Source organism: Cloeon dipterum, chromosome 4, assembly GCF_949628265.1.
Source record: "Cloeon dipterum chromosome 4, ieCloDipt1.1, whole genome shotgun sequence".
NCBI lineage: Eukaryota > Metazoa > Arthropoda > Insecta > Ephemeroptera > Baetidae > Cloeon > Cloeon dipterum.
Window position 1 is genome coordinate 15538676 of NC_088789.1, and position 25811 is coordinate 15564486.

Here is a 25811-nt window from a genome sequence, read left to right on the forward strand (position 1 = left end):
TCACATTCCAAAGTCAGAGCAAGAAAAGGAATTCGAAACAATTTACAAGGATCATGATCAATATTTGAATACGCCAATTAATTTACTAATAATCAATAATCAATTCGTCAATTAAAATCAAAACAACAATTATTTAATACCGCAAGAAAATATCTCACCCCTATTCACAGGGTCAGTCACTTCACGACAAGCCAGTAATCACCCTTCGAGACAATAAGCGCAGTGCATGGGGTTTTACTGCAATTTATAATCAGTGTTACAATCAATCAAAAAGGTTTCTCTTTTTTTTCAAAAATACAAGCACACAATAATGTTCACTAAAAAGTTACCTTAATGACGAGCACTATTCGCTAAACCACCACACACGCCCTGCACGCTCGATTTCCGAAGGTTAAATGCCACCACACGCACTGCTGCCGGCACAGGTACCGCATGCGCATTGCGCTCGTTTGGTACCTGTGCCGCAGGTTGCTTAGGCCGCCAGGCGACCCCTACAATAGTTTCAGGGTGATAAACTCTATTCCGTTGCGCAGTGAGGCGCAAACAACAAAACAGTGTAAAATTTTTCTTTTATAAGGTGCAAAATGGCGGTTGAAGGGTTGACACCCTTAAACTTCTTTGGATATTTAGGGGAGGTAAAGATTAATCTAGAGGTGTTTTGTTTTTGAAAATCTAGCTACTAGAAGCTGAGATTTGGGTGCACAAACATTTTTTAAAAACCCAAAAAGCACAAATTTTTTTATTAAAAATTTAGGCATGCATCATTCCAGATTTCAACTGATGAAGCTATTTTTTGCGCTCAACAATAATTATGACAGTGTAAAAAAATAATTTTAAAATTTGAATTCCATTTTGAAAATTCAAGGTTAGTAACCTTGATCTTTGAGGTCAGCAGGAAAGCTGTTACACTTGACGAGACGAGTTCAGCGGCGTACAAATTTTTGTTCTACGACCAATTTTAACTGATTTGAAAAAAACTCAAAACTATCAAAACGCGAATTACACTATGTAGTAAACACTAGTCATCAAGATCGTTAGACACCTGCCAGAACCACATAAATTAACTTTTCCTGGACGTTGTGTGTTCCAATTTCAAATCAAGCACCCAAAAGAAATATAGATGTGTTTCCTTCCTTCAGTAATTCCTCGTAAGAAATACTGAAATTTTTCGCGTTCTTCCCAAAGAGATAAAAATAGGTCGAAATTTCATTTCCTTGGAGAGCAACGAGAGACGCAACTGCCAAAAGAAGGATTGCTCTCGTTGTGTGGGACCAAGAAGTGTTTGTGGCCGGTCAAGTACTTGGCCAAATATTACGTCTCGTGTGCCTGGATCAAATCAGGCCTGTGCAGGTATTATAAGGGTGCGAGGAAATAAAAGATGGAAACTTATCCCCTGCGCCGCGTCGTACGAGAAGTCTTCTTTCGCTCGCGCGCCGGAACAACAAAAGAACAACAAGGGACAGCGGCCAAAGTTTTGAAGGGTTTTGTGCCGGCGTGGAAGACGCGCGCGCTGCACCCTCGACAGTCTAAGCTGCTCCGCCGGCACTTTGCCTGCTCCTTTTATTGAGGAAAAGTGCTCTGGAAAGGCATTTTTCAAACTTTCTGTGCGCAAGGAAATGGCGTTGCGCGAGTAGAGGAACGGGCTAATTTGGCGCACGTTATTTGGTAAATCGCCGGGTGGAGCTCGAATTGAATGCTTTTGTTGCCGACTTGTTAAGGGGGCTGTGTTTGAAACTGCGGCTCAGAAATTTGATGGTACTTTTGTGAATTTATTATCATGATGCCAAAAAGCATTACCTGGGGGTGTTTAAATTATGGAGCAGCCACACAGAAATTACGTGGAGGTGGTGTTTTTGTTGATGAACGCGAAACAAAAGCAAATAGATTACCCAATCTTTTGGTGCGAATGGAAATCCCTTTGATACTTTTGAAAAATGAAAAGTTGGATGCTTATTATGTTTTCTACGACAATCTCACAAAACAGCCCGGAGCAGCTTTAATTTCCGGGCATTTGCAATACAAAGCGTCTGCATATAATCAGGCGAATATCAAAGGACAGCAATTCTTTTCAGCTTTGTGGGTTTAATAGATCAAAAGCAGCAGAAAATTTCCTCTCTCGTCGGCCGGGCGCGCGCGTTGGCTCGGCAAAAACACATACACACACAGCAGGCTGAGGGAATCGACTCGGTCTTTCTGATTTGATTAGGAACTCTATTTTTCCCTCTGATGGAACTTCCTGCCAGCAACGTTTGCCGCCCTTTCTTCAATTCCTCGCAGGCTCTCGCTTGCAAAGCCATGAATAAATTTTCAATAAAACCACTGCCTCGTCTCGGGGGTTGCTTTTAACCTAAATAAAAGAAATCCGATTTAATTGTGAAAGGGCTGGCGCGATCGCACACAGAGATGCGCGCGTCTCGTTAACAGAAAGGCACAACACAGCAGCCGACCGCCCGAGAGCCATCAGCCAAACCCCGAGGGCGGCATTAACTCGTGTTTAGAGGCACCAAATAAAATCGCGGCCGTCGCTCTTTCTCTTCAGCATCATCTCCTCTCTGCGTTATTATCGTCATCATTTCACTGCTCGCATGCACACTTCTCTCTTTCTCTCGCTCGTGTGCAATCATAAAATGCGTTTTCTTGCCGCACGGCCTGTTTTTATTTCCTCTGGAGTGCTCTTTCCTGCTCTCTCTTTTTGCTTCCTCCGAGTGTGTGATCTCGCGACGTGTGCTTTTTGCGCCGCGTGCGCCTCATCCAAGCAATCGCGTGATTGCAGCTCAGCTTCTGCTACACACACTCACACACACATCGTGCGGAGTGAACATACATATGTACAGGTGCTGCTCATTGGGATGCACTCAAACGAAAGAAAAGTTATTGGTTTTGCCGGTGGAAGCATCTAGCAGAAAACAAACGTGTGCAAAACGACGTAACAAAGAATATTTTCGAATTTACAGATCACTCAAAGTTTTTATCTGACGATGTTTCAACACTAAGGAATGCACTAAACTAATGGCTTTTTTGCAGGAAAAATCTGTTTGCTAAAAATTCAGATTTACTATCGATTTCGGGAATGAACGGATATGAAAATAATTATTTAATTAATATCTTTGTGAAACCGTAGAGAATTTTATAATTAATCAATTTTAAAGGAAAAATTTCAAAATAGTCAGTTCAGTAAAAATAGTCAATGCTCAGTATTTTTAATGCTTAAAAATTCATGATTTGTTCTCATTTTAGTGATCATCATATAGCGTACCTAGAAAAATAAATGAAAGTCGCATGTGAAAGTTGCACATCCCTCCACTATCGCAGTTACTATCGCTCCGGTTCATTCCTTTTCATTCTCATATGCTTCAATGTTTAATTTAATTTTTTAATTGGTTCACCTCTTTCGAGAAGGGAAGCCCATTACAGAAAAAGACCAGCTCGTGTCACTACCTCCGCACCGAGATCTTTTTATTGAGACGCTAGGCATTTGTCCCTTGCAATTAATTCACGCATGTTGAAAGGTGCAAACCAGCAAGTAGCGAATCGGAAATCTTGCGCAATCCTCCAAAATCCGAATGGACTCGTCATTGCAGTGACGGAGAGTCAGACGTAGGCGCATCAGCACGCACTCGACCCCCAAACGCATCGCTCGCATTATCAAATAGAAACGTTCACGCAAAGCATATGCGCTCAACAATGCGTCTCAAGAATAATAGAGGAGGTTAAATAATAATTGAATTATTTAAGCAAATATTAACTCTGTAATTCCATTTTATGAACTTTAAGCCAACGCGTTTGAAAGGATGACGCAAGTATAAAAGAGAATCCGTTTGCATCATACATATAATTCCACTTCTTTGGCAGCCATTCCAACTTTGCCATTCCTCCAACTTCGCTCGTAAACACCTGACACTCAAAGGAGAGAAGAAGAACAAAGTACTTGTACAAAGCGAGAGCACATTTTCCTTCATTAAAATATCCTCTCTCGTTAATAATGTTGTCGTCGAACACGGCAACTTGGCGCTAAACAAACATCTTTTGAGCCGGGCGAGCAGCTGTTCCATCGAAATGGCGCAAACACGCCGTTCGCTCGCGATTATGCGAGCGGAGAAGTGCTACACGCGCATTCGCTGAAACAAAACGGGTGCGTCTCTGTGCAAATAAGCATTGTTTATTCGTCACCCATCGCCTCTTTATCTGCACAAAGCGACGCGCGCTTCATCGCTTTAAGACACAATCGAGTTAGGCCGACGCGACGACATTGTTCCCTCCGCGCGCGCATAAATAAGGGCCCATTACACCCTGGCGCCCGGAATAAATATACGCACATTCAAATGCAGAGTATATTTTCCGCTTGCGAATCAATTAAGTGCTTTTTGCTCGCTGTATTACGCCGGCGACTGATCTAATTCCAATTCCAGGGGCTGCCAGTGCGCGCTTTCTAAGCAGCCAGATTGAATTTACATCTGCGTAGAAATTTTCTATCTGCCACGTACATTTTACAAAGTGGCAAGTGAATTAAGCGTGGGGTGTTCTGCCTCAACTATGGTTGCAAATTGCTTCTTTAGCCTAATGGCTCGGAGGGAAATCTCATTTTAACTGTGCGCTCACAGTGAATTCAATTGCTGCTTCGTTTTGCAGCGCGGCAAGTCACTCGGCGCTCTGATGGCGAGAGGCAAGGCCGGGAAAGGGATATTAAAAGCAGCAGCAGCAGGAATCAAATTTTATGCGAGTTCGTCTCATCTTGTTAAATTGATTCAGACGAGACTAGCAGCAAAATAGAACACAAGCCGAGCAGCCTGCAATCGGATTAAAAGGGCTTTCGGTGAACTAGACTTTGTGTGGAGAGAGCAGACATATTTAATCGAATTAATTCTTCTCGAAACCATAACAATCGGAAGAAAGCTGGGCCAAGAGTGCACTTTGACTCGATAGCTAATGAAAACGCTTTGAACCGCCCGCCAGGGTATTTCGGTTAAGTAACACGTAGAGTGTGTAATGGTGCAAAGTTTCAAAAATACACTACGCTTGGAAGTGCATGAAGAACCGTTTTCTCTGAATGCCCCATTTGATCTGCGAGGAAGTAAGTTCAGTTTCCTTTGCACTTTATGCGTAGACAGTATGCAGAAACGTTTTGAAAGCGGGCGTTTCTGTCTTCCGGCGGCCAATAAAGCGCTTTACTCTTACTGCACACGCACCCCGCGGGCGGAAAAACACAAAAAGCGGCCCCATTTGCCTGCGTCGACTCTCCCCGAGGACTGGGACCCCAAAAGAAGCTGCAAAGATGAACAATGTGCGCTCTAGGCGGGCAATCAAGCATGTTGAGTGCAAAAAGTGGCTGCTCTCGGCGCCTGCTATGTAGGCTAAGTGTACGTTCGCTAGAACGAGAGCACAGCCGAACCGGGCGCGGGCGAGTATACAGCACACACACACACACAGTGTGTTGAGCAAAGGAGCAGTCGAGGGTGAAAATATCCCCATCCGCCTCTTTGCTGGCATAAATGTTCATCAATCTTGCGCGCCCGCTCTCCTCTTCTCTCTTTCGCGTCTATAACTTTTAGTCACTTTTATGGCTGTAATGTTATATTTTCTCATTTTTATTCCTCGCGCCTATATACTTCATCATCGCTTTATTTTTGTCGAGAGCTGAGAGCAAGCTCCAGCTGCGAGCTATTGCTCGTTTGTAGGAGAGCGAGCGAGTTTTTATCACAATTTGTTTCGTATTTCTTTTCATATTTACTGTGAAAATGATTAGCCTCGAGCGAGAAAAAATCCAATTGCATGCAAATTCATTCCGTTTTTCCTCACAAATATGATCAGTTAAAAATATTATTTCCTCTTTAAGCTTTAAATGGTAAAAAGCAAAAATAATCAAAATTTACAGAACGTTAAACCAATTAAAAAAGCGTTTGGAGATTATAGCTAAAGCTTATAAAACGATTATGCCCCTTTTATTTAATACCCTTCAATGCCCTGTTGGATATGCTATGGGACGTATTTGGTTTCTCATCTCGAAAATGCAATTATCTCAGCTTGTGACGCGGTGTCTTTTTGATTTTTATTCACCGCTCGGGTGCATTTGAGAAATATTCGAGTTAGCTGCTTTCTCTCCCCAATTTGATTTTCTTTGTTCCCCCAGCGGAATCCTTCGGCTTGCTTCAAGGAGAGTATCAATTGTCAGGCAGCGGAATCAAATTAAACCCTCCTGAGAGGGACGACGAGCAGAGAGACGTGAAAGAAAAAGCGGCCGGAGGGAACAGGGCAGCGAAATTGTCTAGCAACGACAAAGAATTAGCGGCAGAAAAGGGGGCTTCTTTGCTCCCGAAGAAACAAACGGGATCATCTTCTCAGCTGTCTCTAAACCAAGCATCGAGTTGTAGGTCGAGTGACACAAAGAAAAACAACATTCTTTGCAATTGAAACTAGGTCTGCGACATATCTATTGTTGGATATTGCCTTTGAGAACTCGAGTTCATTATGTTCAACTTCTACAATAACTGCTTTTTCTCTCTCTTTCAAAGAAGCTTTGTTAAAAGCCTTGACAACGTCGAAAGTAAGAATTATTGCAATTTATTGTGATATCGACAGCAAAAATTTTTAATTTAGCAATTCGCTGGAGGAGTTTGAGCTTGCTACGGACGCGCTTTCAGACGGCCCTGGCCAAGGAACAGGGACTCGCTTGGCTGGCTCTCTGCGGCACTATTTTGTCTCGAGTTTGACGAGTTAGTGTGTACACGGTGGCCCCTGGAGACCAACCTCAGGAACAGGGGAGAAGAATACGTGTTTTCCCCGTCGGCAGTCTGTTAGCAAGCCGGACACGAGAGTAGAAAGAGCGCACACACAAGTTGGCTGCTCGCTGGAAAAAAGCGGAATTGTCGATGGAAAATGGTCGTTCCGACGACGAGCCTGCTAAAAGCTGGAAGACAACTTCCTGCGACACGGAGCGGCCGATACTTTATGGGGCAGCTCGACTGGCAGCTCGGCAGCCACTCGGGCGGGATTGTCCGGCTGCATTGCCGCTTGAATCGATAATCTCATAAGACAAAGTGGACTAATGCAATTGAGCAGCTTGACTAGGAACAAAATCTGAGGCTCTAGCTCGCTGGATAAGTGGGCGAAAATTGTGCTACTTCACAAGAGACAAAGAGACGCTTCTCTTCCAGCCGTTGATTTTCTTCTGCGTGTATCACATTTCAGCAAGCACACTCGCTTGAAAGGGAGGGATTGCAAAGTTATTGGATTTCTTCGTTTTAAAAAATGTTCTGCAAATAGTTCAATGAATAATTCAATCACTGTGCACTTTATGTAATCTTAAACACACGCTAACTTTTCTCTCACAAAGCTATTAAAACTTAATAATTATAAATGGAGTTCGCTAATTCCTTATTTGATGTGAATCTAAAAAGCCTTTGATGATTTTCCTTCAGGACTCTAGCTTTAATAACCTTTAGATAAAACGAGTTTGAGATGCTTAACGCCTTACACAGCGTGGCTGAGAACTGCTTCATTTTCATGTTAAAAGCTTCGTGCTACTTCACTCAATTCTCTTCCGTGCAGTTGTTGATTGCATGAGCAATTCAAATTCATTTGTGCTCGATGGAAAAGCACAGCAGAGATACAATCTTTGGCCTTTGAGAGTTTTGAAATTAGCTGCAGCAAACAAAACGGGGCTCTGTGCAATTCCAAAGCAATATTGTGGAATTCGGCCATTTTCACCCGACGAGAACGCATAACGCTTGCTTGCGAGAGGCATCATTTGGTAAACTAAATTCGAAGAAAGGGTTACGACAGAGAAATCGGCCGTTTCCCCTTATTGACGCCATCAGTGGCGCGTAATTAGCAATAACGCGCGCACAGCAAGTGAGAGATGCATACAGCGTGTGCGCTTCGGAGGCAATTAGCGTTCCCTGCAATGTTAAAGAGTCCGCCTTTAACGGCTACAATAACAATGCCGGGGGCCCTTATTGCAACGCGTCAGCAGCTTTTTAATATCGCAGAGCGTGCGTATATTTTATTTAATATTCCGCACATTGGCCTTCTCTACAAAAAGGCAGCGCAGCAAAGGGAAAAGGAATGGATTTGGTACAAAAACGCACTTTCCTGATGCGACCTCGCTCTCTTTTCTGCTCCAGCCCGAAGCCCCAGGAGAATTTTAAATCCCTGTGTTAAGAGGATTTGCAGCTCCTTTTGCGCAGAGCGGAATAAAATTCCGACTTGCCGAGTAAATATCATGCCTCGCTTAAGCACCACTCGGCGGCGGAATCATTTCTATTATTAATATTTCTGTGGTCTTATATACTTGCACCAATGCCACCGGTGATTTCGGGCGGTACAAGCAATTTTTAAAGGTTTTTTTTCGCAAAGAATACTTTAATATTCCAGCAGACCAGTCCTTCGACAACGTTTAAATTAATATTCATTTGCAAGTTTGGACAGAGTGATTTTGAGGAAAGTCTATGAAACCATAATATGGCTACCTTGAAACGTTTTTATCCTAAAAAGGTATTTATTGTACGTGATTTAACTTGTAATAAACTTGTAAATCGTCCTGGTGGCGTAAAAATCGCGCATGTGTTCTTGGTGTACCCGTAAAAAGCGCGCACGTGTTCTTGGTGTAACCGTAAAAAGCGCGCATGTATTCTTGGTGTACCCGTAAAAGTTGCGCATAGCTCCAAATCTCAATTTTACAGGAGAGAGAAAAAACTGTTTCCCCACTACAATGCATGGAGCACATCGAAGCTGTTGCTGTATTTGAATGCTGTTATTAGATGCACAAATGGTGGCTTACAATTTTTATCAAAAATTCACGAAGCAAAGCCCAAGTTCCCACTTTTCAAATAGGCTTTCTTCCGAGACCTGCATGTTTTAATAAGAAATTTCATGATTTTTCTTCAAACCTAGTGCCTAATTATATACTTTCCAACATTAGCTTGTACTTTAATCATGAGCGATTAATTTTTAGTTTTCGGAGATTTTGCATTTCAAAAAAACATGACATTTTTTAGGTCAAATGTCGTTGTCATTAAAATAGATTTTTTAATCTAAACTCAAATTTGAGAATGAATATGTCGACATTTTTAATTTTTTTCATATCCATTTTGTAGAGCACAAAAATTTAAGTTAAAAACGTAAAAATTTAAAATGGCATTTTGTATCATTTTTTTTATTAAAAAATGAGAACTTCGAAAAAACTTGTTTTTCAAGGTTAGTAAAAAACGATGATCGACCAAATCTCGACTTCTAATCATCCGAATTTCAAAAACCACATACCGTTAGACTCGTCTTGACATCCCTAAGTGCAATAAAGTGGTATGATTCCCACCAACCCCCAACCCCCATTTAACCCCCTTAATAACGTGAAATTTAGCATTTTTTCGGCCTTTTCAACACCTTAGCACAACGTTGACGAGTAATTGTCTTCTTCAAACCAATTTAGTTACTTAGTTCACTTCAATACGAGTCAAACGATACTTAATTTTTGAAATTAGGACCACTACAACCTGATATTTGGGTGACACAAAGTTTTTTATTAAGACGCGGATGCATTAAAATGCTCGATGAGCACCAAATCTCGAACTAAACACAAAAAGGTGGTCCTATTTACAAAAATTAAGTACCGTTTGACTCGTATTGAAGTGAACTAAGTAACTAAATTGGTTTGAAGAAGACAATTACAAGTCAACGTCGTGCTAAGGTGTTGAAACGGACGAATAATGCTAAATTTCAGGTAATTAAGGGGTTAAAAGGGGGTTGGGGGTTGGTGGGTACTATACCCCTTTAGTGCACTTGGGGCCGTTAAAACAAGTCTAACGGTATTCGGTTTTTTCAAAATCGGATGATTGCAAGTCGAGATTTAATCGATCATCGATTTTTAGCAACCTCGGAAAACAAGATTTTTCGAAATTTTCATTTTTTATTAAAAAAATGAGGAAAAACGCCATTCCAAATTTTGACGTTTGTAGCTTAATTTTTTGTGCTCTACAAAATGGCTATGAAAAAAAAATTTCAATATATTATTCATTTTAAAATTTGAGTTTAAAATCCAAAAGTTAATTTTTATGACCTTGATCTTTGACCTACCACTTTGAGGTCAACATAAAAGCTGTTTGCCATGTTGAAACGAGTTAAACGTTTATTAAATTTTTGTTATAGTACACCCCTGAGCAAAAAGCTTTGAAGTATGCTCAAATAATTCCCAGATTGTGACCTTTGAACATCCGCGTCGAGTTTTTGGATTGATTATACCCCCAAATCTCAGGTTCGAACCAACAGAATTAAAAAATAACCACCGCTAAATTCCAACGGTGGTTAGTTTTTTCAATTCTAATGGTTAAAACCCGAGATTTGGAGTTGCAAAACTATCTCAGTATTGTCATCATGCGCGTGTATGTGGGCATTCTGCAAGAAGTAGTTTTCCTTTCTTTGTTTCTCATCATCCTTACAAGCTGCTCTAACAGAAGTATTGGTATTGCATTTTATTTTACTAGTTTTCATGTATTATACCTTTAACATACTTCATTCACATTACCAACGAAATTATAAACAAAATGAATATTATGAGAGGTGCATGAGGTATGCATGTTTACGCGGCTGCCGGCTACTATCCTTACTTATTGGCGTTGTCACTAGATGATGTTCCTGCTGTCAGAGGAGCATAATATTTGGATGGGGCATGTAATAGGCGCCAAAAATTTAAAATTTAAAAAAAAATGTGTTTGGTAACCCACTGTTACTTACGCACTTTTTCAGATGCGCAACTTTACACATGCGCGCTTTTTACGGGTACACCAAAAACACATGCGCGCTTTTTACGGGTACACCAAGAACACATGCGCGATTTTTACGGCACCAAGACGAAATAATTTAACTTCTAATAAATACAAGTTAAATCAAACCAATCATTATTTGTTAATACTTCATACTTTTGAGATTTGCACTTCATTCAGCCGTGCTAAAATTTTTCAAACGTATATTTGCTCCTGAAATAAATTTCATTTATTTTATGTTCGTGTAGAGTTTAGCAGAGACCTTTATTTTAAAGGGGGCGTTTGTTGCATTCAACCTCCAAAACGAAGTAAGGACGTTGTGTTTCTGTAACCCACCTGCTATAGAGCTGAAAAAGCAGACCGTGCAAATAATTGTCTTATAGTGAGAGCGGTCTGTGGAGTTAATAGCCGAGGCAGATAGATGATCCTCTTAATTGGCAGAAAATCCTCTTGCTGGATGTTAGGCCAGAGGCAGAAATGATGCGAGTGACGTGTATGAAAGAGGATGAAAGCTGCCGGATTATCTAAAAAACCGGTAGAAGCGCAGTCCACCCAATTAAAAGTAATTGGGAGTTGCCGAAAAACGGCGCAAATACGATCCCTCCTTCCAGCATTTCCCGTTATTATTTTTGGTATGGAAAATTTTCCAAATCAGATTGAGAGAGAGAGAGAGAAAGCGCAAGGGAAGGGAACAAGGGAAAGCTGCAGCAGTGTTTTCGCTCGGGCGCGCCTGCTAATGATCTCATCGTACCCTGATGCAAAAAGTGGTGCAAGGAAAAGGGCCGGGCCGTCCGATTTGATGCGAAAACAAAAACAGGCCGTTTAAAAACACACACACGCGACGGCCCTGTTGCTGCCTGTGTGTATCCGCCCGCCTCTATCCGACGCGTTGCAATTATGCAAATTCGCTCGGGCCGACGCGATACATACTGACTGCGGCTCACTTGTTCGCGATGCCCGCGGCCATGTTGCCTCCCTCTATCACTCAGTCAAAACTAATGTGTGCGCGCATATATACACACACAGAGCGCCGCATATGCCAATTTGCATAATAATCCACGATAAAACGAGAATAACTCGGGCCCTGAATATTTTTTTCGCCCGCACGGTCGGCCTCGTTAACTCAGCGCCGTTTTTTGCTTTGTTTTTCAGCCGAGCGACTGACTAATGCTTTTATAATTTAGATTTTGCTCCCTTGCGTCCCAAACATGCTGTAAAAAGGTGGGCTTTTTGTTTTCCCAACGTTATGCAGCTAGCTATTTGTGTCCGCTGGTGGATCAAAAACAATGATGTGAGTTATTGTTTAAAAGTACCCATTATTACAAAGCGCAGCATTCCACTGATTTTTTGTTTTGCGTTTTGCAGAGGGAAAAATACACGCCAAAGAAACACAATATGACGTAGAGTAAGGGTGTTAATTTTATTTTTGCTATCTCGTAAAAAATTGAAATAAGCTCAATTTTGCGTTAAATGATCAAGTAAGGATGAGTGGCTAACTTTTGGTAGAGTAATTTTCTCGTACTTGACAGCCGACATTACAGCCCCTCTTTGTCAGACCTGATCAGCAGTTTTCACCCTGTGAAATTCCCGCTGTACTGTTTGCTGCAGGAAATTTTGATTACTATATAAAGCCATTTGCAATAACATTTTGTTCTAATTAAATTTCTTCGTGTGAATTTATTTTTAAATCTGATGATTTGAAATTAATTGTCTTGGTGCTATTGCTGCATACCTTTTGGAACTAATAAGGGCGTTTCTAGGAATATTAAGATCATACAACATATATATCTCATGACATGTTTTAGCTACTTGATTTTATTGAATGGTCTAGTTGCATTTTCGTTGATATCTATAATTGTATGTTACTGTTTCGGCCATTTATCATTTCTGCAGGTCTATGCTCTACGAGAGGGCAAAGTCGAAGGGCGTGCTCCATAAATCGGGAGCACGAGCAACAATGCCGCTCGTTCGTGTCAAGAACGTGTGGACAAAAAGCTCACTCTCAGAATTCTAAAAATTCATTTCGAAAGCTGTCTCTCCTTACGTGTGCGGACGAGCAAAAAGTAATATATGGCTTCATGCCGGGTGCCGTGCTCAGCTCTCTCAACGCCGCAAGAAACTCCATTGTTAAGGGTCCGTCGTGTGCCAGCGAGAAATTGCATTGTTTCGCACGGCCGCGGCGCAGAGTGCTATACGCTATTTATCCGCGCTGTCACCCGATGTGTGTATAGTTTACTCAGCACGGAATAATTCCGTAGGGCGTGATAAAAAATGGCAATATGTATGCTGCCGCGTGTGTTACTAGTTCATTAATCTCTGGCTAGATTTATCCCGGCGGCATTGTTGGCGAGCGAACAATGCCACCCGCCTGCCCGCCCCAACGGCAGCTCTTCGCTCATAAATAACCCGAGTCTCGTCGAAATGTCACGCCGGCTCGCTTCCTTCCTTATTAGAAATTAAATCAGCTGATCGCACGTGCAGCACGGGGAGCCAGGGTGATTCGCAGCAGGAAGCCGGGAGGTCGGCGGCCAAAGGTGAATTCCAGCCGCTCGCCACCGCACAGTGAGTTATTGAATCGATTGAGTTTTAATTTCCTGCCTCTTCTCGGTCATCTGCGTTTGAATTTTTAATTTGGAAAATTGTCGCACCCGAAGAACGTGAAGGGGAACTTGTGAGGGCTGGATGTAAAATATATACATATTATATATACATTAAAAGCTGGAGCGATTGACGTTGAATTATTTCAGGCGTTTAGGGACTTAATCGCTTATTACCTTCAAAATTTGGTTGACGTAAGACTCAAGCTGTTCTATTTGTGAAGTATAACATTCCACTGCATTTGAAAAGCAAACAGCAGTCATCCCAGATTGGTGAAATTAGCGAAAAATTTAAGGATTGGATGGTTTATGTTTTAAGCTTCGTTGACAGCAGCTGAAAACATTTCTGTACGAACCGCATGATAACCTCTGGTTTTTTGTTTTAAAACGGCTTCCTATGATTAACTAAAACTTATTTATTTATTTGCTAGAATTGACTTGATTGAAAAATTCTGCAGGGAAAACATACTGCTCCAACCTCATGTTTCAAACGAGTTGCCAACCAATATAGAAAATATTTATTATTATTCTTTACAATTGTTAAATTTTATGCACCCAGCATCATGTTAAACAATAAGTAATTTTGCTCAGCTATAGTTCAAGTGTAAAGTGGGAGCCTTTTTTTAATTTTGCACCTTTAACATTTATCACAAATTTTTACTACCGGGATTAGTAAAGACACGACCAATTAAACTTCTCTGAAGCTAGATTCTATTCAATCCAGTGCACTTGGGCAATGAAGTCATCGAACTAACTAACGAAGAGCGCACACACAAGACTGATTTCGGCCATTATTGAATGTCGAGTCAAGAGGTCTGATCGAAGACGCGGAGTGGAATTAGTAATTAATTCACACAAGAAGACTAAGTCACATTATCGTCGCACACAAGTTGAAACGACGGAGAGAAAGGGTCCTTGATCGCGATGTGCAACATAAACTCCGGGAAAACCTCATCAAACCAAGACCTTTCTACAGGTCTCTAATTAATCTCGCTTCTTTGAAGCGCTTAATCAGAAAAAGACGAACGTACACGCTTCAAATTGGCCTTTAATTATGTGCCTGCGTTAATTAGTCGCTGCAGCGGCGTGCGTGTTTGGATTTCTAATCAAGTTGTGCGCGCAGCGAATGTACACATAGGTTTGCAGGAATAATTCAGCGAGTCGAGTCGGCGGAAGACGCGCACTGCGGTTCGACGGTGGCCTACCTCGACATTCATCACTCACTCTCGACTGCACCCGCGGAGTTGTGTGCGTCTGTCGCCGCGTTTGTCTGTGCGGTGAACACGGTGGTGAATTCGAACCAAGTGATGTGAGCATGTGTTCGTTTTTCGGCTGCGTACGCACGCGACTGTGAGCAAATGCTCGCTCGAGTTAAAGTGGAATCCAACTTCGTGACTGATTGAGAAAGACACTCTTGCTGAAAGCGATATGTCAGTGGTTTCATTTGATTCGTTGCTTCCTTTTGTCGAAATCGATAATCGATAGCACTTACATGAACAGGACAACTCAAGAAGGGGTACTTTATATCAATGATAGTCGCAATTATTTATTTACAAAGTAATCCAACAAAGTAAAAATATGATAAAACCCTGCCAATGCAGGCTGAAGAAGTTGAGACGTAATTACCAGTGTGTGCGTTTAGCAGCATCTGAGACACAAAGTTCTTTCTCCTTTTAGTTTTACAACATATACACATGTCATCAAAGAAATGGACACCATCTTTCAAGAGTGCTGACGTAAACAAGACGAGCTGCATGCATCCATAAATAGTAGACAAGAAAGGATATTTTGTTCATGTATTCTTTGTGCGAATAAAAACTCAAGTGAGTTGACAAACAAGCATGAAAAACGGCACTCAGTCTCGCTGACACCCGGGGAAAGAGAGCAGCAAGCTGAGGACGGAAGGAAAGTTTTGCATCACGAAAGCGCCTCGGGTGCAGAAAAAGCGAGCGACTCGAGCAAATAATTACAACATTTACGCGACACGAAATCTGAATAAAGTTTGCACGCACAGTCTGTTTTGAAGAAGCACAAAGTCGGTATGTGTTTTGCAGAACGAGAGCTGCCAATGACAAGAAAAATTCTCACAAATCACCAGGTGGCACGCGGCCAGCTCGCGACTTCGCTTCTTTGATGGCGTTTGCCGCCCACTCTAATTTTGGCACTGTTTTCAATGGTCATTACTCACTGCAGCAAGTGGGCAGACGGCGATCTGGATTTTGGCATGGCGGCATAATTGCTCTCGGGAATAACGGGAGCAGACAAAAATTTTGGGCCAAACATGCTCATTGAGCGCGATGTCAAAATCAGGCAGCGTAAATTTGCGTGCGTGATTATTTGTCACAAAAAATTTAATTTTCCTAATGTACCTATTAAATTTCGAGTGAACTATATATTAAACCTGTTCACTCTTTACTGTTTTCAATGAGAGCAACGCGTTCAATATCGGACATCAGAGTTGTTTGGATTTGTTTCTAGTTAAAAATGCATCACATGGGAATGACTGATGCGCACGAGTGAAATGTATTTGCATTGTTCAGCAACCAGAAACTCTGTGGGTGTGATTCAAAATAGCAGACAGGAAGGTCATTTAAATAGGCGTCAATAAAAATCGATCCGATCATTGTCGGAAGGAGGGCGTGATTTTTAATTAAAACCCGTCACTCGTGCACCTTCTCTTGATCCATTGAAAAGTTTTGACGTGGCCCGATTTTTTCTTCAAATATTCAGTCCCGGCCGGCGGCGTGCCTGTTTGTGTGGCTATTGACTCGATAATTAATTTAATGCCGGCGCCGGGAGGGAATGAATAAATTTGGCGTGGGGAACGTTTCGCACACACGCGATTCCACTTGGTCGTTTGATTGGCCACGCGCGGCAATTATGAGCGGCGAATGCAATCGATTTATTTCATCGCGCGCGGGCCGTATTTTTCCAAGGCGCGCCATTTCGCATTCAAATTAAATCCGGACGCGAGCATGTGATGGATTTCCCTCCGCGAGTTTCATTCTATTTACTGGTGCGTGCAGACATGCAAATTAGGCGACGCGCTGAATTTTCCGGCTGATGAGAGTTCGAAAAGCAGGGTGAATATTTATGAAAGCAGTGGATTTGGCAAAAAATACAATTTCGAAATTAATTCATTTCTTCAGCGAGAGAGACATAGTTGGTTTGATTCGCTTTCGTGAGGGTTGTTGCTTATGAATAAAGCAATGAATGCTGGAAACTGCATGACGTTGACATATCCTTCGGGGGGTTACAGTTCTCAAGGAAACTCTCTTAGGATTCTACGTTCTGACAAGATGTGATATCTTCAGGATTTGGGAATAAAGTCTTTTGTGATGTGACCAAACCAAATCCAGAGATTACAATTTTTCAATTAAATAATTTCTAGTGGTTCACGGTGCATTGCAAAAATGGGATTTCGTTAAATTTATTTAATTGCCCAGCAAGAAAATTGGATATCCACGATATCCGCCCCATGACATCGGGCTGTACAGATTTATATCCTCCGGATATCCATGGATATCCCAGATACCTTTTGGATATCCGAAATCCAATTTCTTGCTGGGTGAAGTTTGGTTTCTGAACAATATTTGATGAGAAGAATCTACTGGCAAGTCTGAAGCATTTGAAACGCTTTTGATACGAAAAAAATGACATAAAATTAGAAAGCTGTTGGAATTTTTATTTTTCAAGATGATATTATTCCTAAACATTGACAAAATCGAGTCGATTTCTTTTTTGTGGGATAAGAAGGATTTTAAATAAATTTAACTCGTCATATCGCCGTCTTGATTGGCACTTATGTTGGTACAGTTGGTTGAAATATGAAGTGAACGTAAGAGATCTCAGCTTCTATGCTGATCATAAATACAAAAGCTGAATACCGTCGAGTCTTGATCCCCTGACGAGCCAAAATTATTTCAGGGTGTTAACCCCCACACCTTTTCATCCCTCCTACATCCCTTCGTCTTAAAAGAATTAATTGAATATTTTTTCCAGCGCTAATTTCACCGTAGCTGGCCCTGTATGTTCGAAATCATTTTGAAAACGGGATTTCACACCCACCCTTATCAACCCCTAAATCACCTCTTCAAAAATTACCATGTGACAGTATGAATTATTCTATTCTAAGTTCTGAAAGTAGTTGGATCATGATTTTCATCTCTCTGCTTTTGTAGAGCAATTCAAAGTGTCTCCTTTAACGTAGCACCGTTTAGGCTATAATTATAGCGAGACCAGCGCGGGAGAAAAATTTAAACATCCCAGTGCAGCCGTCACAGTGGGAGAGTGTTTTTCCATTAAAATGAGCGCATTGTTTGCATGCATGTAGCTTTTCATAATGCCAGCGCGCCATTTATCTCGGCCGAATCTCGAGCAAACGAGCAGGCGAGGCGCGGCGCGGCGATGAAAAAGCTGTGGCCGATCCCCCAGCGCGCAAATGTTCCGCTTGAGGCCGTGAATCTAAAATCTAAATGTTCTGCACATTCTGGGCCAACCTTAATGGATGTCATTAGGAGCAGCAGACGCGGGTGCGTTTCGCTGCCGCTGCCGCCGACGACGACGAGGAGTCAGAGATACTCTGTCCGTCCAGCATCCGGCCGCGCCAGCCACTCGGCGGATTTTGCTGCTCCGCCTCTCCGCCCACTTATTCCTCTTTGATCTCGCCACTAAAAGCTTCATTACCGAATTCGCCGAGAGGAAAGCATTTTTATTGCCTCTCATTGCGTCTAATTAGCGTCGTGAGCAAAGAGGATGCTCATCTTTCAGCCCACGATGTTTTTCGTTATTTGATAATAACATTTTAAGGCAGCACAAAAGCCTTTGGGACTTCGTTTGGTGGATTATTATTTCGCTAATTGTCAGTTTGGCTTTACTCGCCGTTATCGGATAAACAAGCACTTTCGCCTCGACTTCAGACTATGATTAAGCGATTGAGCCATTAGCGAATCAAATGATGACTATATTAATTGAAATATTGTTTTTAAATATGTAGCCTATTTCTCATTTCTCGTATCATACATTATTTGACTAAATAGTGTAGGTTTCTGTTTATGGATTATTTTATCACAAAACATATAAGAAGCTGTGAAAAATGTACTTATAATAGTTTATGTATACATATTATTGCAGAAGGTTGCTTTCCAAATTTGTCTCATTATCGCGGAGACCTTGTATACTTCAGGCTAAAATACAAGTCAGGATTATATAATAAAATATTTAATATAAATGCTAATCACTTGTTTCCAAAGAATCTAATTTAAATTTTTTCTAAAATTAATTGTTATAATTGATGCATTGCTAGTAGTAAAACAAAATATTATACTTTTTATTTTGCAGTACGAAAAAATATGAAAGTTTACCATTGCTAACTCTACAAACTATTCAGTAGCGCTGTGCAAATTTTTGTTTTTGCTGGATGCAGCGCGATGTTGTTCGATTGCTGCGGAAATAGAGAGATAAACACCGACCACCAGCTCGCAACTCTTTTAAATAATCGATCAATTCCTTTTGCGAGAGAGCTTTCCGATCGTTGCGGGTTTTTGCTCTCGCTCCTCGTGCATGATATGCAAAACGGCCGCACTCTGCATCCTCATTAAAAATCGCAACACACGGCAACTTTTCCACTTTTGATGTCGAAACAGGCTATTTGTTTGCATCTCTGCAAATATCACCGCGTCGCCGTGGCACGATTTGCATCTCATAAATATTAACGTTCGACGGCCGAACAGCAATTTTAATGACGCGTGGATAACACACCAGAGTCGTTACTTCGGGCTGTGCCACGCACGCAGGAGGGAAAATCTTTCTTTCCTCTCGGCGGCGCGCGATTTACTCAGGGGAGGCTTGCCTTGCGCCGCCAGGAAATGAGACTTGAATGCAAACTACGAGCGAACGAGTACACAAATGAAAAAAAGAAGCGTGCATAGCACACACCGCAGCGTGCGGAATTCTTCTGCCAACGGCAGACGGAAACGTAAGAATTGGATCGGACGGACAAGTAGGCGTTACTAGACTTCTTTTCAACGCCCTTGCGCACATAATCAGCAAAGGGTTGAGTGAACTTGATTCGCGGCGGTTGTGCGTGACAAGGGCCCTCATCCTTCGCCGAGTCTCAATGGCCGCGCGCGGAGAAAGAAATCGGCAGGCAGCTCGTAACGCAATTTTCGTCTCCTCTCAAACGTGCCGGCGAATTTTCTTTAATGACCATCGCGTTGAGAGAACTCGAACCGTAATTATGGGCCCATTAGGGTGTTTCAAATTCAAAAGGCCGTGCGTTCGCTTCAAGGTGCGGAAGAAAGACTATTGGTTGACTCGATATGCACTTATTGATCTTCAATATAGCATAAAAAAAGGACATTTCACAAGTAAGTGTAAGATTGCGTATCAAAAACTATTTGGTATTGAGATTTATATCCGCTGAGATATAAATTGGTATGGGAATAACTCGTTCATATTCATTCAATTACATAGGCCAATACCGGCTTTGCCCTCCTGGGTAAAGTTTTAACAAGATGTTTGCTAGGTATTCTGCCTTTTCTCACATGTTTTATACAAATCTGATGACTTTTTAATAACATGAATGTATTTTTACCAAGTGTGAGAATAAACAAATAAACAATTGAATTTGTTTCATCTACTGAAAATAGGACTGATTTTTAGAAGGTTGGGAAACTGGAATTGTCAACGTTGGATTAGGTTTTCTTGAAAAAGAGAAAAAAATCACATCACCAATATTTTATTATATGTATTTCTACTACTTGCCTGAGCCACATTTAGGCTATTTTGGATTTTAAAATTAATGCTAAGCTCTAGGACATACCAAAATAATTTGTTGTTGTGCCCTTGTTTGAACAAATGTTACAAATCACCTTGTTAAAAAAATCGCAAACTTTGAGCCCCTGTAAAACAGGCAATTTTAGTAATCCCAGTATTTTAAGGCCTCCTAGGAAAAAATCTCCAACCAATATCGTCCAAATCTGAGAAATCGGCAACAGGGTGCCGACGATGTTTAATTAAAACCATAAACATTTTCTAAGTTTCTTCTTTCTAAGTTATACTTCTCACTGGTTTGAGTCCTAATTATCGCGAAATTACGTCGCAGGAATTCTGCAGAAACTGAAAAGGCATCGAATTCAAAGCAAACTTTGCCAACTTGTCGGTGCGCGTGTTTCCGGCTGGCAGCGTCTCACGCGGGCTGGCTTCTTAACTCCTGGCCGCAACTAAAGTATGCAGTGTGCGTGGCACTTCAATTAAGCAGGTTGCATAACTCCGATGTGCCGGGTGAGAATCTCGTCTTGCGCGCGAAAAGAGATGGCACGGGCCGAAATTTGCGGGCGCTGCGCGGCTGAGACATGGGGCTTAGCAGGCAGCTAAGCGAGGACTTGTGAAAATCCCTGGAGCGGTGTTTTTAAAAATGACACGCCGCCCGACGGCTCTGAAGAGAATTCTCGAGGAGAGAAACACAGCGATACGCACGCACACTTGACTCTTCCACGTCGAGGATGCAGCATCTCATTGTCACACGACGCCTCGTACGCTATTAACATAAACAGCAGCCTGCTCGCAATTTAGGATGAGCCTCAATTTTAACAAATGAGATTCGCATTTTGCTCAGAGGGATTTGCGCAATCTTCGCAGCTGCCAGCTTGACGGGACGCTTTTAAAAGCCCATCAAAAGCATTACTTTCACGCAAAAAATATGGCAGATCAGAGAGAAAATTAGTATTAATTTAATCATGGAAAATGCTATTTAGGCCAGTTTGAAATAATTGACAGGGTTAGGTTGCACCATAGCACTATGTATTAGTTTTAAATTATAGTTACCTAACGCGTAAAATACCACATATTACAAAACAGAATTTAAAATACTTGAATTGATGTTAATATTACAATTTTACCCGTTCGCGAGGGAGTTTATGGATTTTTGCCTTGATTAAGAATATATATATATATTTAATTTCGCATCTTGACCGCAAAATATAATGGAAGATTTCGAATTCCCTTTCGGGGATTTTTCCAATTTTAAAATCTTTTTCATAATTTAATCTTGTTTTTAAAATTTGACGACACAAGATTAAAATAAAACAGCATTTAACCTTAATCAAGAGTTCAACTTTTAAGCAAAATTTTTCATGACTAGAAATTTCGTTAAATTTAGTTTGTGGTTTTGTTCATTGCTGATTGATTGCATCTGACACGACTGTTCCTCTATTTCATTGCTTGACGAGGTGAATTTATTGACTGCACGTAGCTTTTGTGTATGTATACATTTACAAACGAGCTCTCGCAACAGCAGCACTAGTTGCTTTCCCGCCGTTTTATTATCCTAGCGAGCTGCTCGACGGCCGCTGATGGTCTCCTTTATTAAATTTGTACAGCGTTTGGCATGCATTCAAAGTGCATAAATCATGCACCAAGTGTTCACATTCGCACACGTGACATTCTCCGTGTGGCAGCTCAGCTTTTTGTTAGCGAATTGCTCTGACTGCTTTATTGCATCGGCCGCCTTTCTTCAGTTAGAGAGAGAATAAGAAAAGGGAAACAAACTGCTGCAATTTCGTGAATAATTTAGCGGGTTGTTGCTTCCGAACGAGGCTAATGACGCAATTTAAAGCCGCAGTGGTGGTGTCACGAGATGGTCTAATGCTCGAGCAATATCGTTGGAACTCGTGTTCAAAACCTCATCTGCGGTCTATTGATGTATACGGATAGAAAACCACTATCGATTTTTTACTTGCTTGTGGAAGAGACTACGTCTTGCTGTGATAGTGATGTCATGCTTACCTGCAACAAAATATTCAATGATTAGAAAAATCTCTTAACTAATGGAATAGTAAATCAAATTAATTAAATAATAATGGCATAATTTCATATAATTAACTTTATAATGGTCCCCCTTTCACCGCCATATCTGAGCGAAAATTTCTCGGAGAATTTCCTTGTTAACCTTCTGCATAATATGGTTTTTTTACGATAGCAAAATATAGGGAAAAAGAGACTTGAAGTTTAAGTTATAAATTAATTTTTAAGCCAGTTTTTTATAATTCTAATAGGAAATTTCCAGTTCAACTTAGAATGTTTTCTTCGTATATTTTAAAATCTTTCAAATTATACTTTTCACTATGTAAACTCCCTTGAGGATAATACTGAATATATGTATTTGTAGATCAATTGATTTCATTTGATAGTTAATTGAGATCCGACTTGATAGTTGCCTGAAGTCGAAAATAACGGACATAATCAAGTGCAGCCATCGCTGTTTCAGATTCAATATAACATTCAAATCAGTTCCTTTTAGTGAAATGATTCGTTTGTGTGACTTGGAACAATTCATGATGTGGTAGATTCAAATTACGTTGAGAGGGAACCGTGCTTGGTTAGGAGAGAAGACGCAGTGACACTTGAAAGGCGGGAGACGCCGATTTCAATGCGGCCACGTCCGTGAGGCGAGGGAGCGATATTAGAATATGCGGCGGCTGTCGTATGTGTGCCGTTCGGAGCTCATCACGTCGCCAACCAGCGGCACGAAGGAGAGGGCAGGAGCAGGAGTCAGTCAGGCGCCAGAATTACAATTCGAGACGTGCTTTTGATTCAGGAGCCGTGCCTAACAGATGTTGCAAATTGTAATAATCCCTTTGCCTGGTCCCCTTCTCATTAAAGCCAGCCCCTGCGCAACGGCGGAGCCGGCGGTCGGGGAAAAAATGCACAACGCTCTCCTTTGTGCGATTTGCCAGCCCAGCAAGGGTTGCTAATTGTTGTGATAAATTGCCTGCGGCCGGTCTGGCGGCGGAGATAATTTATAGCGCGAGCACTTATTGTCAAATTCAGCCGAGTGTCGAGTACTCGGTGACTGCGGTTTTGCCGCACTTGACGTGTATCTCGAAGCTGTCTTTTGTTTGCAGGTGCTCGCCTTGGGTTTCTCCTCGGCTCTCCACAACAACCTGGCGTAATTGCAGTTTACGGGCTTCTCTGGTGAATGTACTCGCTGTCTCGTCTGTTGCAAAACGAACAAAATCAATTACGGTTGACGCGATTCTCGATCAATTCAATTTTCTACTAAGACGACGAACGCATTTTATAACTTGTGTATCCGAATCACAACTAAACAAATAAACTCGAATTTCTTTCCCTGTGTTGCAAGAAAAGGAAAATACATAATCAATTTAACGATTTTGTTGTTTATTTAATGATGGGCCTTTTCTCGACCAGTGCAAGTGCACCCCTGGTGGCAGGTCCGTGAATATCAGGTGGGGATTTTTTGCCATGATCGCGGTGAGCGGTGACTGTCTCCTAATCATCATTTTTTGACAACAGTTTTACAGGTATGGCTATTTGCCATTTTTATTTTTGCAAGTCACACTCAAATTTTTGCGCGGAGGCTCTGGGGGTGGCCATCACGCGCGGCCCGGTTGGGTGACGGCGTAGTGATTTGAAATCTTTCATTAATTTTCATCATATTTCGTTTAGTCAACTGATGCTAACATTTAAAATTTGAACTGTAGAATATCAGCCTAGGCCAAAAATATTATTTCTATGTTTAACTCTGTAGGAAAGCATTTTTCGTTGAGTTAATATTGGATATTAATTTGTTTACTTTCTTCTAAAATTCATAATTTATTGCGGTAAACGTGTTGTTATTGTTTAGATAGAACATAGAAAGTACAGAACAGACTTAAAAAATAACACTGAAAATAAATAGAGTGTGAAAGAAAACCACGCAATTATGATTGCCAAGTGCCTTTTGCGGGTAATTCGCTGCAGCGCATTTTCTCATTTAGCTTGAATAATAAGTTATGCACGCGAGCATTAAACAAAGAAATCCTGAGCAGCTGCAACAAACAGCCATAAATTCCTCTACTCTTTTTGCGGCTGCTCGCGCTAGCAAACAAAGACGGTGGAAAATCCGCAACGCTCCACTATTCGCGTCCATTCCGAGAATTTCCGGGCTGTGCATCCTCATGCATGCATGTATGCATCCAGTGTAGTTTACAACCCGTCTGCTCAAGTGCACGCGCGTCGAGATGCATTCAGAGTGTGTATTGTATTGAGGCGAAACTAGCGGAGATGCGAATGCATCTGTGTCTGCTAAAGCGGACTTAATTATTTCAGAGCCAGCCAGCCCGCACACCGACTCTAATTTGACACCATACATATCGTTTGTGTCGCGTTCTGTGAATTCTGGAGCAAAGTGCTATCTCTGTTCTGTAGGATATTGCTCTGTATCTCTTGGTAAACAAGCAAAAGAAAATTAAAGAGTACAGCAGGACCGGTGTTAATTTTTTATGGAGTCGATTTTTGAGCACCCATCAATCTTGAATGAAACAAGGACCAAGCTTTAATTAAAATTCATTCTTAGCCAAAATTTTAAGGCAGATTTGGAAATAACTATCTAATGGTGCATATCGTATGACAGGAAATTTATTCAAAGACAGATAAAATAAGATTTCAATCAGGCAGACAGTGCTCAGTGCTCACCGTTTAAAATTTACCAGCCTCTGCAGCCAATTTTCTCAAAGATGCATTTTGCTCTTTAAGGATTAGTTTATGTTTAACTTCATTTCGAAGAATCATTCCTCTTTAAAAAGGAATATATAGCAAACGATCTCTAACATATTCACATTCACGAATAAGTTATCTCTTGGCCAGAGTGAATCTTAATTCTGAATTATTTGCGAATAGTTCTCGTCAATAACTTACAATAAATGTGAAAAGCAGCTACTTTAACCACGCAATAATCCATTTTAAAATTTAGATTTAAGCAGAATTTCTCTAAACATACTCTTTTTCAGCAACAAATCCTCATTTTATATAGTTCTGAGTCATCCATTAAATGATTTAATTGATACAACTTTTGAGCGGCTTTTCAAGCATCTGCATGACCGATGCCGCAACGATCCTGCATATAAAATTGCACATCAAATGGTGTGCAATGAACGCTCATCTGCTCGAAAACCACTCCGTTTTCACAGCGCAGCACGAGGAATTTACATGGCACGGCACAAGCAAGTTGCAAAGTTGCAGTTCTGTGCCTTTTCCGCAGAGTCCATTTGCACATGCACTACAGACTGCAGAGGCTTCAAAACACACGACACACCAGCCTGCCGCTGAGCTATTCCAGCAGACAATATTGCAGAATAATGAAGCGGCGGCGAGAGCAGTGTGTGTCAGTCATAAAGAGCACCGGAATGCAAATCGGGATTATTAAATTACACACACATATACACTGCAGCAAAACGCGCGCGGCGGAGGCACAAAAGCATTCAGACGTCTAAGAGGATTGGTCGTCGCCGCCGCCACTTCGCTGCAATTTCCCAGCAAGCAAATCCGGAGCGTCAGCGTCAAGTCGCTGAACTGTAATTCGATTCGCGTGCAGTGCACTCACGGCTCCTTCTTTGCGCGCACACGTCCTTCTATTATTATTACTTGACGTACGGGTGTAGGTGCAGGGCTCGCTCAT

General features: G+C 41.5%; 2 protein-coding genes across 3 annotated transcripts in view; both read right to left on the reverse strand.

The window, feature by feature from the left end:
• The window catches only part of mRpS23 (mitochondrial ribosomal protein S23), a 240514-nt gene that overhangs the window by 139397 nt on the left and 75306 nt on the right, over positions 1–25811 (reverse strand). The window lies entirely within an intron of this gene.
• The window catches only part of LOC135943159 (hemicentin-1-like), a 92363-nt gene that overhangs the window by 33507 nt on the left and 33045 nt on the right, over positions 1–25811 (reverse strand). The gene's annotated exons all lie outside the window — the stretch shown is intronic.